At 36.0% G+C, this 14314-nt stretch overlaps 1 protein-coding gene across 4 annotated transcripts in view; it reads left to right on the forward strand.

The window, feature by feature from the left end:
• Positions 1 to 12293, forward strand: part of LRRC4C (leucine rich repeat containing 4C) — a 611011-nt gene extending 598718 nt beyond the window's left edge. For 2 of the 4 annotated variants that reach the window (XR_010473034.1, XR_010473032.1), the window contains 2 exons: positions 5078 to 5175; positions 5901 to 12293. The gene's annotated coding sequence lies outside the window, so the exon portion shown is untranslated. Of the gene's footprint in view, positions 1 to 5077 lie in introns of all 4 variants that reach the window. The other 2 variants (XR_010473033.1, XR_010473031.1) reach the window with 1 other exon arrangement.
• Positions 12294 to 14314: the final 2021 nt, after the last annotated feature.

Consider the following 14314-nt stretch of genomic DNA (forward strand, 5'->3'; position numbering starts at 1 on the left):
GAGATACAGGATCACATTGGTTTTGCCTTCTGTCCCACTTCTCTCATCAGAATTGGGGTCCCCTGACCAAGGCTCCTAGTATTGGCAATGATGACTAAGTGGATGTGAAGACAAACAGAGAGATGAACAGACAGATAAACGGTGTTTTGATTTTCCTTCGTGCTTAGAGCCGTAGGTGATGTTCATGAGGTCAAATGAAGCTCTGCATGTCCTGAGAGAGAAACCATGCCAGGTGAGGAATATTGAGGGGGCAGATCCTCTAGCTAAGGGAGGAAGGAGAGGAAGGTCCTGGAATGGAGGGCACATCTTAGGAAGCTAGAAAATATGGTTCTCTAAAGAGTGAAGGCCTGCAGAAGAACAGATTTGGTGGTCCAAAGGAAATTAGTTAAGGAGAAGGAAGAGTTCTTCACCTTCCTCCTTTCTTTTATGGGTCCTGTGTTCTGAAAAATTCAATAGAATTGTGCTACCTGATATTATAGTGATATTTCATTTAAAAGAGTCCAGATTCAAATTTTGTCACCTGTTACTGCTACAGCTGGCTCTGGCTTAAATACTTTTAAGAAGACTAGGTCAAGTCTGAGCCAAAGAACCTTAAATACTTAGTAGATGAAGACACAGATTCTAACTTGCTGGCTGGTATATGTGACGTAAATCAATTTCATTTGGACTTGGTGCCTCAGGCCTGGCCATGAAGTCTACGTAAATAAGTTTTATGCTATGAAGAACATGCTCTTCTTCATATAACTATTATCCAGCCTTCTCCAACTGCTTTCTTGTCTGTAAGATTTTTTAACTGCTTCTCGTACCATACTCACAGTACATAATAAATTAACAAAAAAGTCTACAGCTTGAGGTCTTATATTTAGAACAACAACCAAAAAACCTTGTGTATGTGTAATGGAGATAGAAAAGGGGGGTGGGGGTGAGGAGGGAGAAGCAAAACTCTGAAGTTTCCTAAAATTCCTAGAATTTCCTTTAGGATTTTTTTTCTACTGTTATATTTCGAGAGCAGACAAGATGCTCGCAAAAAAACCTCAGTGCTGTATACCTTCCCCTCTCACTCTCATCTCCAAGTAATATTTGTTTTGCAAGATGATTTTGCCTTAAAAAGCTGTACTTACTCAGGTTTATGCTGTTAGGTCTTTTGAAATCAGAATCTGGCTGCTCAGGCAACCATGACCACATTTTAGATTGTTTAATTATTCTTCTGTGGGCGATGACCATTTTATTGCCTGAAATAACACAATTATGTTGCATTCCTCAGTGCAATGTCTGTCAAAAGGGTAGATACAGAAATAGATTGAGCTTGTTTTAAATACATTTTGGATTATAATTATTTAAGGATAAAAACAAGAATCGTGAGGCCGTACCTAAGAGACTCGAAATCTCACTTCTGAATAAATAGTCAGCACTTATAATGCATACAATCTTCTAAGGTTATTAACCCTCTTTTATTCTCTGGGCCATATATTCTAGAAGTGATTAAGTTGCATTCATTTGCCAATGAACCAAACTAGTTGCAATGTAGAAGAAAGAATGTAGTTCACCCATCAGAGAATGTTTGTGACAAAAAGGAGCTGAATTGTGCTGTAACTGAATTGTGCTGCAAAGAGCTGCATTCACCTCTGATTGAAATCCAGTAAATTAACTGTACATTTACTAGAATACATAATCATGCTATACCTTCTCTTTTCTAAAGGGTGTACAATGACTTCCAGTAATAAAGCCAGGGTGACTTTGTTGTCCAGATAGCAAGATGTAAGAACTGTATTAGCTATGCATACCTTGGATATTGAAAATGTGTCTCCCTAATCTTTGTAAGAGTCTTGAATTTACTGTTCCTTCCAGTACTGCAAGGAGTTTGCAATTAGAGTTTTAAGGGGAGTAGTGCTAGACTAGGTGTGTGATGAAGTGTGTTGGGCAATTCCACAGGTGTTGCTTAATCTACAAGGAGGGTTTCGGGTTTCGAATGTTTGACTTGGCAGGTGGATGCTACCTTCAAAGAATTAAAATAATTGATCTTAATGGCATATAATAAATTTTATTGGGGGATGTAGGGGTGGATTTTTCAAAGCTAAATTTGAAATTTCCACCCTTTGCAGAAAATAGGGTGCAGCTTGGTTTCTAATACTTCAGTTTATGAATTTTAAAATATTCCCTACTAATAAGGAATTACAGAAGAGAAAGAGAGTGCTTCCATGCAGCATACACCTTTGATCTGCAACAAAGCTTTTGGTTTCTTTCAGCTATCAACTTTTTTTTTTTTTCGCCCTGCATCCCACTCTGTTTATATATGTGTATACATCATGTCTGTTTATACATATTATATGTTTTTTTTGCCCCTATATATCTTTAGTTTCCTGAAGCTAATATAGCTTGAAAAGTTTATGATTAAGTTGCCCAAATTAGAAGGTTCACTGCAGAGCACAGTTTCTCATATGTACACATGAACATATAAGGATATTATATATTTAATAGGAAAGCAACATAACAATGAGAAGCAGCAACCAAATGGATAGGAAACAACAATCAAACAGAACAAAGACCTGCTAGGACTGCTGCATTCAGATAGTTAGTATGGGCAGATTGTTAACCTAACTTTTAAAAGGGGCTAGGATGAAAAAATGCTCAAGCAAAAACTGGATTCCTAAATGGTATCCAGTTTCTTAACTCCATTATTTGAAGTATGAAGTTCTGGGAGATGATAGGCAGAATCATAGAGAAGGTGATGAGATCCAAGAACATGAAGTCATGTCAGTAATCCCACTTCTTCCAAGAAGTAAGCAACCAAAACATGGAGAGGTATAAAAGGCACACAGAAGTCAAGGATCTCCAGAGAAGAGAGGTACCTTGTATACAGCTCATTAAAACTGGAACAGTGCATCTAAAAATATTAATTTTTGTTTATTATAATGTATTAGATAACTTATTAAGAAGTTTGGCTTCATAATGAAGATAAAGTAAGAGGTGATTTTAATTGGCAGTGTAAATTTGCCTCTCAGAATGCTGAACTTTACAGACTTTTGTCAAAATGTGTTTGTTTTCAATTGTCAGTTTGTGAGTAAAATTATTAATATTAGAGCTTTCTAATGAAGAGCACTATCATGAAGAGCACTCACACAGGTTAAGTTTATTGTCATATACAGTTTTTTGATTTGAGATTGATGACTGAGCCTTTTGAGGAAGGAACTGAATGTGAGTGTGTAGATGTGTGAGAGAAATTTCATTCATAACTGTCTTTAGTGAAACAGAATACAGTGTTATCAATATTGATGTCTCTCATATATAGCATGTGTAATGGGGAAGAGTTTCCACTTAATAAACTTCTAAAGCTCTTGGGCAAATCGATAGGCCTTTATCACTAAGTGAGCTCACACTTCAAATTGTAAATGCAAAAACAAACAAACAAACCAACCAAAACAAAAAACAAAACAACAACAACAACAACAAAACAAACAAAACCAACCAACAAAAAAAAAAAAAAAAAACACCACTTGGGCTAATTTATTTATTTGTTCTTTTTTAAAAGTGTACTCTTGGGAGATAGCAAGTATCTTCAAATATAATTAGAGAAGCAATGAAGTAGATGCAGTATTTATATATCTTAATGGTTTTATGAGAGAGCTGAATCATGCTGAGGGATGTGCTAACACTTACATTTATCATGAAAGAAGACATTAAGCCCCATGTGAAATTCATCTCATATTGGCTATTTTAGAGCTTATCGGGAATTTTTAGTATTATGCTTGTTTTGCTTATTTTTTATTTGTTTTGGTTTAATTTCTCTGTTGTCAATGGAATTTAATTTTTCTTATAGACATATGAAAGGCATATGAAATTGTCTTCTCAGGATATTTACTTTTGGTGGTGAATTCTGCTACTATTTAAAGGCACTTCCACTGAGCTCTAAATAACTATCCAACTTCAAGCAATCCACTGAACTGTTTTCAAGCTTTTCCTATGAGAAGTCATTAAATCAAATCCTATTATTTTCTTCTACACAAATCTACTAGTAAATGGCTTCAGTTTAAAGGAACATGTTATTCAGACTTAACACTTAATTTGAAATGCAAAACTTTGTCTCTCAAATAAGGATATTTTCAGAAATCACATAAATAGATTTTCAGAAATGTAGCTGATTAGGTACCTGAGCTAGCTATGGTAGGTACAGTTTTCTGTTGACTATTGTAGGCTCTGACCATTTTGTAGGTTTTGTAGTTTTTTAAAATACCATGCCAATAAAATGCCTCTCTCTCTTACTCTTGGAGGCAATTTCTGTTCTCTAAAAATTATATTATCATTTAAGAGCCATGACTTCCATCAGTATTTTATAAGAAATTTACCCTTTAACTATCTTACAGTATATAATGGTGAATTTTGCGTCCAGAATACATCTAAGTACATAGTCATATCAATGTTCATGCATCACATGTGATGTATGGTTTAAATACAATAATTACTACTTTCACTTCAGGAATCTTTTAAGGGGAATAACATAGGGATGGTGGTCAAAGAGATGCAGGTTTTTCTTTTTTTGTCAGCTGATCCAAATGAGAAACTGTGTAATATTCAGTGTCTTTCTCATCATATGTTTTGGAAGAACCTGGGCTGGGCCTTACATTCATTTGCATTACTTCATGGATCTTTTGGAAAGAAGAGTCAGTGACGTATTATTTGGATCAGTTTTTCTTCAATTAAAGGAAAAGCTTCAATGGAAACTCAAACTATGATGAAGTCACCATGTTGACACAGTGCTTCTCAAAACTTCTTGACAGGTTTCTGAAATTTCTGTACTGGAGTTAGAAACACCTGTGCTGGTGTGAGTCCCAAACACCAGAGCACTGCGTTGCCTAAATAAATCATGCTTTCCATATATACATTGCTTTTCACATTGCCACTTGGGCAAAACCTTCCACTGGGGATCGTTGAAGTTCTTTTTTGGTACTTGGTGCTTTGTCTGTGCTGAAGCCAGACAGACAGTACCAGATGATAATCTGATCAGCATACAAAGAAGCAGCAGGCACATTTCAGCACAATAAATTTCTAAATGTTATGCTGTTGCTCTTATATTTTGCAGGTGATAAAGGTTCCTGTGTGCAAAATGTCTGAGTTGAATACGTCTACTGACCCCACAGGCGCTACACAACTTGAGGATTTAATCCATATATCTTATAGGTGATGCTAGATAAATTACCATCCCTTCTTTGTCCATTGTAAATTTTCATTTTAAATTTTGCTCTGTTTTTCTTTTTCTGTGAAATAATGAAGCAGATAATGGAGTACCATCAAAAGCTGGATAGGCATTCTGCAATTATACACCTCCAGAGTAAGAGAGTTCTGCATCATGATCCCCTTGACAACTGCAATCATGCAGATAGTGAATAGTTTATATCATTCCCAGACCAGAATCTGCTACTCAGGTTCATATCTGAAGCACAGAGAAACAATTTGAATGACAGCCAGAGATGGGACATACCAGAAAACATAGAGGGTTTCGTTTGTTTTCTTAGGTAAATGAAAAATTCTGTTCCTGATTTTAATTTAAAGACATTGCAGACATGCTATGCTGTTTGTAAAACACAGGAAGTTGATTATTAGGTTCATCTGCTAAATTGTGTGTGATCAGATTTCTGGGGTTTGAAAATGTTTGCCGCTGTCAGTTGTGCAGGAATTTATGGTATTTTAGCTGCTTCAACAGCTAGAAGGCAAACATATAATTCTGAACACGGGACTTACATAGCACTTGCGAATTGTTTGGCATCATTACTATGTAGTACAAACAATATAGAGGACTTAGAAGGAGTATATTCTCATTCATATTCTCTCTTTTTCTTTCTTTCTTTTTTATTTTTTTTTTTCCTTCCTGGTTCCTGATTCTGCCACCTCTTGTGGACTGGAAGAATTGTGTCACTGTTGGTCTCCTCAGCGAGCAGAGAAAAAAATTCGAATGGAGTCAAAGGGAATTTCTTATAAAGGGATGTGATGATCTAGTGATGAAATGATGTGATGTAATGAAAGCCAGGTGACTAAGTGTACAGTGTTAAAATAGCACACTTCTTAAAAATTCTGGGATTTGCAGGCAGCTGTCTTAATTTGCACCATCATATGATTTGTTAATGTATCTCTGGGAGAGAGAGAGGGGTAGCCTTGGGCTATAAGTCTTTTAGAAAATGTATTTTTTTAAGGAAATGCCTGAAGAAGAGCATGGAAAACTGGGGCAAAGACAAGGGTCTCCAGGCTCTCAAATGCTGCAAATCAGAAAGTTCATGGAAAGTGCTTTAGTAAGAAAGTCAAAAATCAGTTTTGAAGAAAGTACTTCATTGCAAAGGAAGATGATGATCAACATACCGCATATCTAGTTTCTCCAGTGAGTAATTTAAGTGGTATAAAACATCCCTTTCTAGAACTATAGAAAGGGTGGTAGAGAGATTAATAAACTTTGGCATTGACATTATAACCTTTTGTGACTGTACCATGAAGGCAAAAATATGCTGTGGGAGATTGATGTCCTTAAACATATGTACATATTTTCTCTTTCTTTTCTGAAAGGTGCCATTGAATCCTCCTAGAAGAGAAAAAATACATACACATACATTATTTCTGTATTGTCACAATACTTTGAGGTATTCTTGAATGAAGTATAATGAACATATAGACAGAAACATATGTACTTACCTGTGTTCTGTTACTACATCTGAAGTTTTAAAGCATGTTTGATATATCAGCTATTGAAGACCACATTGTTCATAATGGCCTCTTGAAATTTTGAGAAGCTACATAATGTTCAGATAGGAGATAATAAATTTTTTTTTAGCAGATGGCAACTTTTGCTATCCCTGTGGAATATACGGAAAAGGCACCATGGCTCCGTTCTGACAAAAAGGCTCTGGTTCTGTGGACAGCAATGCACATGCACATGTACACACACCCTTGAGATGTCATTTTGCCATCAACCAATGAATTCTGATTTCTGTATTTGCTAGTTAACAAATTACAGAAGTTCATGCCCAAACCCGAAAGCCAGTTTTAGGCTGGTTTACAAAATCCTGGTTACCTAGCAACAAGCAGAAAGGATGTGGAGGAGCAGGCAGGCTCTGAGTCAATACATGGCAGCAATAGCGTCAGTTCAGCAAATCAGGCTTTAGATAGCTTTCTGTACTTATATAGATGGCTCTGAAAAATGAATATGCTTACTGAAATGCAGTAACTGTGGGTGTTTCATAGTCTGACACTAGCATCCCCTTACATGAACTCCCCAGAATGGCAGCTTCTATGCCCAATGTATTCTCAGATCTTTAGAAGAAGAGTAAAATATCAGCAAAAGAGTGGAAAAGCAGAACAGAACAAAACATTTGACTGGATATTAATTAGCTCTTATCAAATATGCAAGGATCTGTTTTTTCCATGTCTTTTAAATGTAGTGTGTTGTAGAGAAACCTTTTATAGTTTATGTCCACACTAGAAATACTAAATATTTTTCCCAAGGACTTCAGTATGCTTTCATCCATTCAAACATTTCTGACTTCTGTGTCTGAAAGGGAGAAAAAGAAAGCAACAAAACCAAACCCAAACAAACTAGTAATTCCATGGTTGCTTATAAAATAAATTCTGATGTGAATATGTCTAATATCCAACAAAATTATTTTCCTATGTGTCTTTGAGTATACCCATTAGAAAGAGGAAAAGGTTATGGCACTAATTGAAAAAAAAAACATGTTAAATTTTCCTGTTCATAAATTTGTTCATGAATTCTGTTCATAAATGTAGGATAATAATGTTTCTTTTTAACATCTGCTTTTCAAATGTCCCTTGTAAATGCCTTAGGACAGGGTTCTTCCTTACTGTAGTTGTAGAGATCCCTAGCACCAGAGGACCATATTCTCAGTTAAGTAAAAGTTTAAAATAATTGATTTGAGCACTAGGAAGAATGTAACTATTTTAATTTGAAAATAAACCTTAATTTTATTTAAAAAATATACTCTTGTGTGTTTAAATGACAAATATAACATACTTGAAGTTCTAATTCTGAAAAACTATTTAATTCACTGCCATGGGTCAGAGATTTTCTTCAGGAGAATTAGGGTTTGTTATTTAATGAGATGTCATAAACTAAAGATACAGGTGATCCCCTCTAGTCCTCCTCTTTACCATCCTCCTTAGCCTGCTGCTGTAAAACTTTAAAAGCCTTCTTTGTTATGTGTTAATTAGTATTAATGGGGTTAATCTTTGCAAAATAGAGAAGAAAGCAAACAGGGTGCTGGGACTGCATTAGCAAGGGCACCACCAGCAGAGACAAAGATGTTATTATGCCACTCTACTCAGCGATCATCAAGCCACACCTGGAATGCTGTGTTCAGTTTTGGTCCCCACTGTACAAAAGATGTGGATAGACTGGATAAGATCCAGAAAAGTGCCACAAAGATGACCAAGGACTGGGAAGTCTGCCGAATGTGGAAAGGCTAAGAGAACTGAGTTTATTTAGCCTTGAGAAAAGAAGTCTTAGGGGAGACCTTGTCGCCATGGGTAGTATTTAAGAAGAGGCTACGAAGAAGATGGAGACTCCCTTTTTAAAAGGAGTCACATGGAAAAGAGAAGGGGCAACATGTACAGGTTACTCCTGGGGAGACTCTGATGGGACATAAGAGGTAAGTTTTTCAGGATGAGAACAATCAGCCATTGGAATAATCTACCCTGGGAAGTGGTGGATTCCCCAGCATTGGGCAATTTTAAGCTTCAGCTGAACAGGGTGTTCCAGAGGTCTCTTCCAAGCTGATATTCTATGATTCTCTGATTATCTTGCTTTATTGAGACAAGGGAGAACTTAATTAAACAAAGGCAAAAAAATATAGAAATATAGAAAGACTTGTATACTGATTCAACCTCTTTTCCTGTTCCATAGTTGCACATGCAGATATTGGACTGCACTGTTCATTGTCAGAAACAGGTCCTAAAACCAAAGCTACACTGTCCCTGAAGCCCAGCAAGGACACATACATTGAAGAGAACTCTGATGATTTATTTCATTTTGCTATCTTCATCATTTCTTAAAATCTATGAGGTGACATTTTTCTCACAAAATTCAAAGAAGATAACAGAGAAAAGAAGGTGCATTTTTTTGTGTGAATTATTCAACTAGTCTACTAGATAAATATAATAGAAGGCCTAGAAAAGTTTATCCTTTCAAAAGTGAAAATATTATTTTATTGAATGCAAGTAATTACAGAATAGGATTTGTTGCCAAACATAAATAAGTTTGCTGGAGATATATAACATGCCTACAAAGGGGTAAATAGTGATTGTAGAGTATTCCCTAGTCGAAAAACTTTCCACACAGGCTTATACCTTTTTTTGGGCCTTTTCATGTGCAGTCTTCATAGTCTCAGTGCTCACTACCTGTTGGTTTGAATTATCTGTCATCTTCACATCATTAATATCTGAATTCTCTTTTCTAAGATCTGTAGCCTTTGGTGACTAGAATTTAAAAGAGTATTTTTGTAGAAGTTTCACACTGTAGTCAAGCTGATTGGATTTTTTTCTTCAATGATTGTATGAAAACTCCAAATATAGACTATCTTTTTCTGAAATAATTTAATCACAGTAGCTGTTTGAGAAGCTAATAGAAGCTATGTGCATGATTTAAAAGGAATAGTACTGTTAAACTATTCTCTAATGTGCTGTTATTTGTTCATTAAGCTATTCAGGGTCAGCATAAGGTTTCTAACTCCTTCTGTAGAGCTAGGAATTCAGCACCCAGCCTGGAAGACAACTTTGGGAACAGCCTCAAACTATTTTTGTCAATAGTCAATGGCTTCCCATTATTATGGGAAGAGCCTTCAGTTTGGTATTGATCTGCTACTTTTTCTGGACTTTCATAAGTATGATTAAGGTCCCTTGTTTCCTGAAAGACAGGAGATTTAAAAGCTCCATGTTAGCTTAGAACTTAACCAGGAAGGTATCTAAAAAAATTTGTATTTTGATAACCTTGGACAGCACTCAGTGTCTGATGACTTAAGAGATCAAATCCAAAAATAATTTCTCATGATGCATAGCAAATAACAAACAAAATAACAAATAAAATAACAAATAAAATAAAAAGCAATAACAGTTAAAAAAATCTTCCAGCCATTATATGTGATAATGATCCAGGCATTCGTAATTGACAACTTCAATAATGGCAAGTTCTGTTGCTTTTACTAGTGCCTTCATGTAAAACTGCTGTATTTTTTTCTTCTTTTCCTTTGAAATTTCTGGATAAATATTAATTTGGACATACCAGTTCAATATGAACTGTTATTTTATATTTGTTCAGATTTTGAGCAAAAATACAGGTGATGTATATGAAGGTCTATGGCTTTCATGCAGAAGGGTTGAATTACAAAAGTAGTCCTGGTTTCTCTTGCAACCACTTGACCCATGTGCAACTCTTATGATACCTCTTCTGTGGACTATTTCCTTACTTCCAAGCAAAATGCGGATGCTTTTATGTCAAATGCTTAAAAACACTGCCTAATGATTTAAAAGAAGAAAATGCTAGATGTTTATATATGATAGACTTATGTGCAAGAGCACAGAAAGAAATAAAATTAACTGCTGGGGTTTTTTATACTGAGAAGCTAAAAAGTCCATGGACAGCATGTACAGAAGGAATACATAATATGAATGTACATAACTGGTTCCACAAAGTCAGAAAATAACTTCTGCTATAACAAATATGGGAAACAACTCCCATTTTGAAAATGCAGCATGAGAAAAAAAAGATTATAATAGACAATTCAAATTTATACCAAGAACAGGGCAATCTTAGTGTGAAGAGAACTTCAAATCCATCTCTATGTTATAGTATACTGAATGCTGGAGGACATACTTTGAAATGAGCCCTTGCATTTTTTAAGATTCTATTGAATACCAACATTCAGAAAGTTAAATTTGAAGCAAATAATTTTTGTATCAAGTACAAAGATGCTGAACTTTGTTTTCTCTTTTTCCTTAAGTATTAATCATATTTTTCCTCTGAATTTGATGTTATTAATCTAACAAATTCACAAAACAGTTCTCAATGTGCATATTCAGAGATACAATTATCAGAGAACTTTTGAATTAATAATAAAAAAGCAGCTGCATTTAGTGCCCACCCTCCAACCAACCAGCAGAGAAAGCCTCTAAATGTATTTTGCCCTTGGAGAATAATTTGTGTCCTGTGTTCATTTTGATCGGATGTTGGATACCATTTAAATACATTTCCTACAACAAACAATTGGTTGTTTGCTTTAAATATTTTCACAAAACCAATAGGACTTCTTAGACCATAATAGAAATATTCATATCATTTAACCTAGTAGACTCTCTTGACAGGGCTAATAGTAGTTGCCTGGGAGAAACAAAATATTGAAAAGTAGAAAATAATGGTAGCATAGAAATATACTTCCCCCAAGCTAACATTCTAAGCTGCTTAGAATCATAGAATCATTTTGCTTGGAAGAGAGGTCATCAAGTCTAACCATAACCTAAGTCTAGCACTAAACCCTGAGAACCTCATCTATGCACCTTTTTAACACCTTCAGGGATGGTGACAACGACTTCCCTGGGCAGCCTGTTCCACTGCTTGACAACCCTTTCCATGAAGAAATGTTTCCTAATATCCAATCTGAACCTTCCCTGGCACAACTTGAGGACATTTCCTCTCATCACTTGCTACTCAGCAGAAGAGACCTATGCCTTTCATGCTACAACCTTCTTTCCGATACTTGTAGAGAGAGAGATAAGGTCTCCCTTCAGCCTCCTTTTCTCAAGGCTAAACAGCCACAGCTCCCTCAACCACTCCTCATGAGACTTTTCTCCAGATGCCTGGTTGCCCTTCTCTGAACACTCTCCAGCACCTCAATGTCTTTCTTGTAGTGAGGGGCCCAAAACTAAATACAGTATTTGAGGTGGGGCCTTACCAGTGCCAAGTACAGGGGGATGTTCACTTCTCTAGTCCTGCTGGCCACACTGTTCTTGATGCATGCCAGGATGCTGTTGGCCTTTTTGGCAGCTTAGGCAGCCAGCATCAGAAGTTGCAACTGCATTGTGTTAATTATCATTGATAGGACTTAGTTCTGCGAACCTCTGTAACAGCTTTCTAAACACATTTGGATTTTGTACCAGACTGTGGCAATGTGTACAGTAATTTAATTATGTATAGTGTGAAAAAGTACATCAGTTTATTTTATACCTGTTGCTTAATAATTTGATTTAATGCCTCCTAGTTTTTGTCTTATGTGGAAAAAATGAATAAACAGGCTGGTTTTCCCTTATCATGCCATTCATGATTTCACTAATTTTTCGTATATCTTCTTAATTGACCCTTCTCCAAATTTTTCCGTTTTCAATCAGTGCCATACTTCAGATCATCATTGTTTTCTTGTCTTCTCTAGGAATTTTTCTAGGAACTGCTCTAGATCTCCAGTATTATTAAGATGGGGCAATGAAAAAAATAAAATACTATTCCAGGTATTAATCTAATGTGGATTCATATAGTGGAACAATGGTGCTTCCAGATTTCTCTGTGTATTTCCTAGTAACTTTGTACATGTTTGCCTTTCTGATTGCTGTTAAGCTGCATGCTTTGATCTGATGATTTCAAAAAACTGTGAACGCTGACATTAAGATTTTTCTCCTGAATAGAAGCAGATCCTTTGGAGTCTATTATCGTATATGTTTAGAGTAGCTCCTTCCCCATGTGGATTACTTTCCATACTAGCGCTAGTTTTTCTGTGCATATTCATAATTTGGGGCAACTAGCAATTAATGTTGGTTTCTATAAAGTGGCTGTGTGATCCCAAGAAGATGAGTGCATTAAAACCCAGGAACTCATTTTGTGTAGGCTGCTGAACAGATATTAGATGGCAATGACTCCTGTTCTCTGTTCACCTGGGCTAATTTCAAACCAGTGTCATAGAACTGAAATGTTCTGTATCTTGTTACAAGTTACTAGAGTTTACCCAGTCAAATCTATTTGTGATTCAAAATGTATTTGTCTTGAAAGATGTTCTCTGCTTCCTATAGAGCTGAAAACAAGTAAGAGATTTATACATTTTTTTCCACCTGAGTTCTAAAGGAATATTAATATTAATAATAATGTCACCAATCCTGCTGTCAAGAAACAAATCCATTTGCTATATACAGATAGCAAAGCATCAATTGAAACTGTACTCATTTCTCACCACGACTTCATGTATACAAGTAAACTAGCATTAAAATAAAGCCTAATTTGATGTTCCATGGATGAAACCCTGTTGGCAACTGTCTGAGTGCCCCAGGTGTTATTCAAGCCTGTGAGCACAACAAGGAGACATAAGTCTTTGAAATTATTTTTACTCTCTGAATGAGGCAAAGAAGCACTATCTGACCGAATTTGTGATGAGTGTTACTTATCAATGTTTGCATTAATTCTCGGAGACTAAACAAAGCTACAGGAGGAGCACACAATCATGTTCCCAAAGGTATGTTGGCATGTTCTGCCACTTTCTATTATGTGCAGTCAGGCTGCCTTGCTTTAATTATAAAAAATAAGATCAAAAGGCTTTAAAAATATATAAATCTGAAGGATTTATAAATTCAAAGCTCTGTCTCGGAATAATATACTGCCACTGTTTAACATGTAAGTACCTTTTAAAATGCATTATGCATTTGCTCCTATATCTGCTTTTAAAGCGCTCATGTCAGAATTTTGCTCTCTGCACTAGATATCATTCTCCAGAGTACTGATTTCATCCCGTAACAAAATAACTCTACAGCGTGCTCCTTGACATCAAATTACCTGCCTTTCTGGTGTTAATCATTATAGTAACCAAACATTTCACACCATTTAAGTAGTGTCTGTGTAAAGGAAGCATTATTTTCTTCCACTTCACAAATGTTAATCTGAAGCAGTGTGAAATATCAAGAAACATGACCATGGACCCTGACAGCTGCTGTGACTAAGCCCAACGCTTCTGAAATAGCCACCCTGGGACAACTGAAGTTGAAGTTGATGTGAGTTCTGCTGGTAACTTAAATCGGAACTGAGAATGAGATCAGAACTGGTAATTGATAATATAGATAAACGGTAAAGAAACAGAATAGTTTTGGTTGGAAGGGGCCTCCAAAAGCCATCTAGTCCAAGACCCCTACAATGAGCAGGAACATCTTCAACTAGATTAGTTTGCTCAGAACCCTGTCCAGCTTGGCCCTGAACACTTGCAGGAATGAGGAATCCACAATATCTCTGGGCAACCTGTTCCAATGCCTCACCATACTCATGGTGAAGAATCTCTGCTTTATGTCTAATCTAAAT

This window comes from Columba livia, chromosome 5, assembly GCF_036013475.1.
Source record: "Columba livia isolate bColLiv1 breed racing homer chromosome 5, bColLiv1.pat.W.v2, whole genome shotgun sequence".
Lineage (NCBI taxonomy): Eukaryota > Metazoa > Chordata > Aves > Columbiformes > Columbidae > Columba > Columba livia.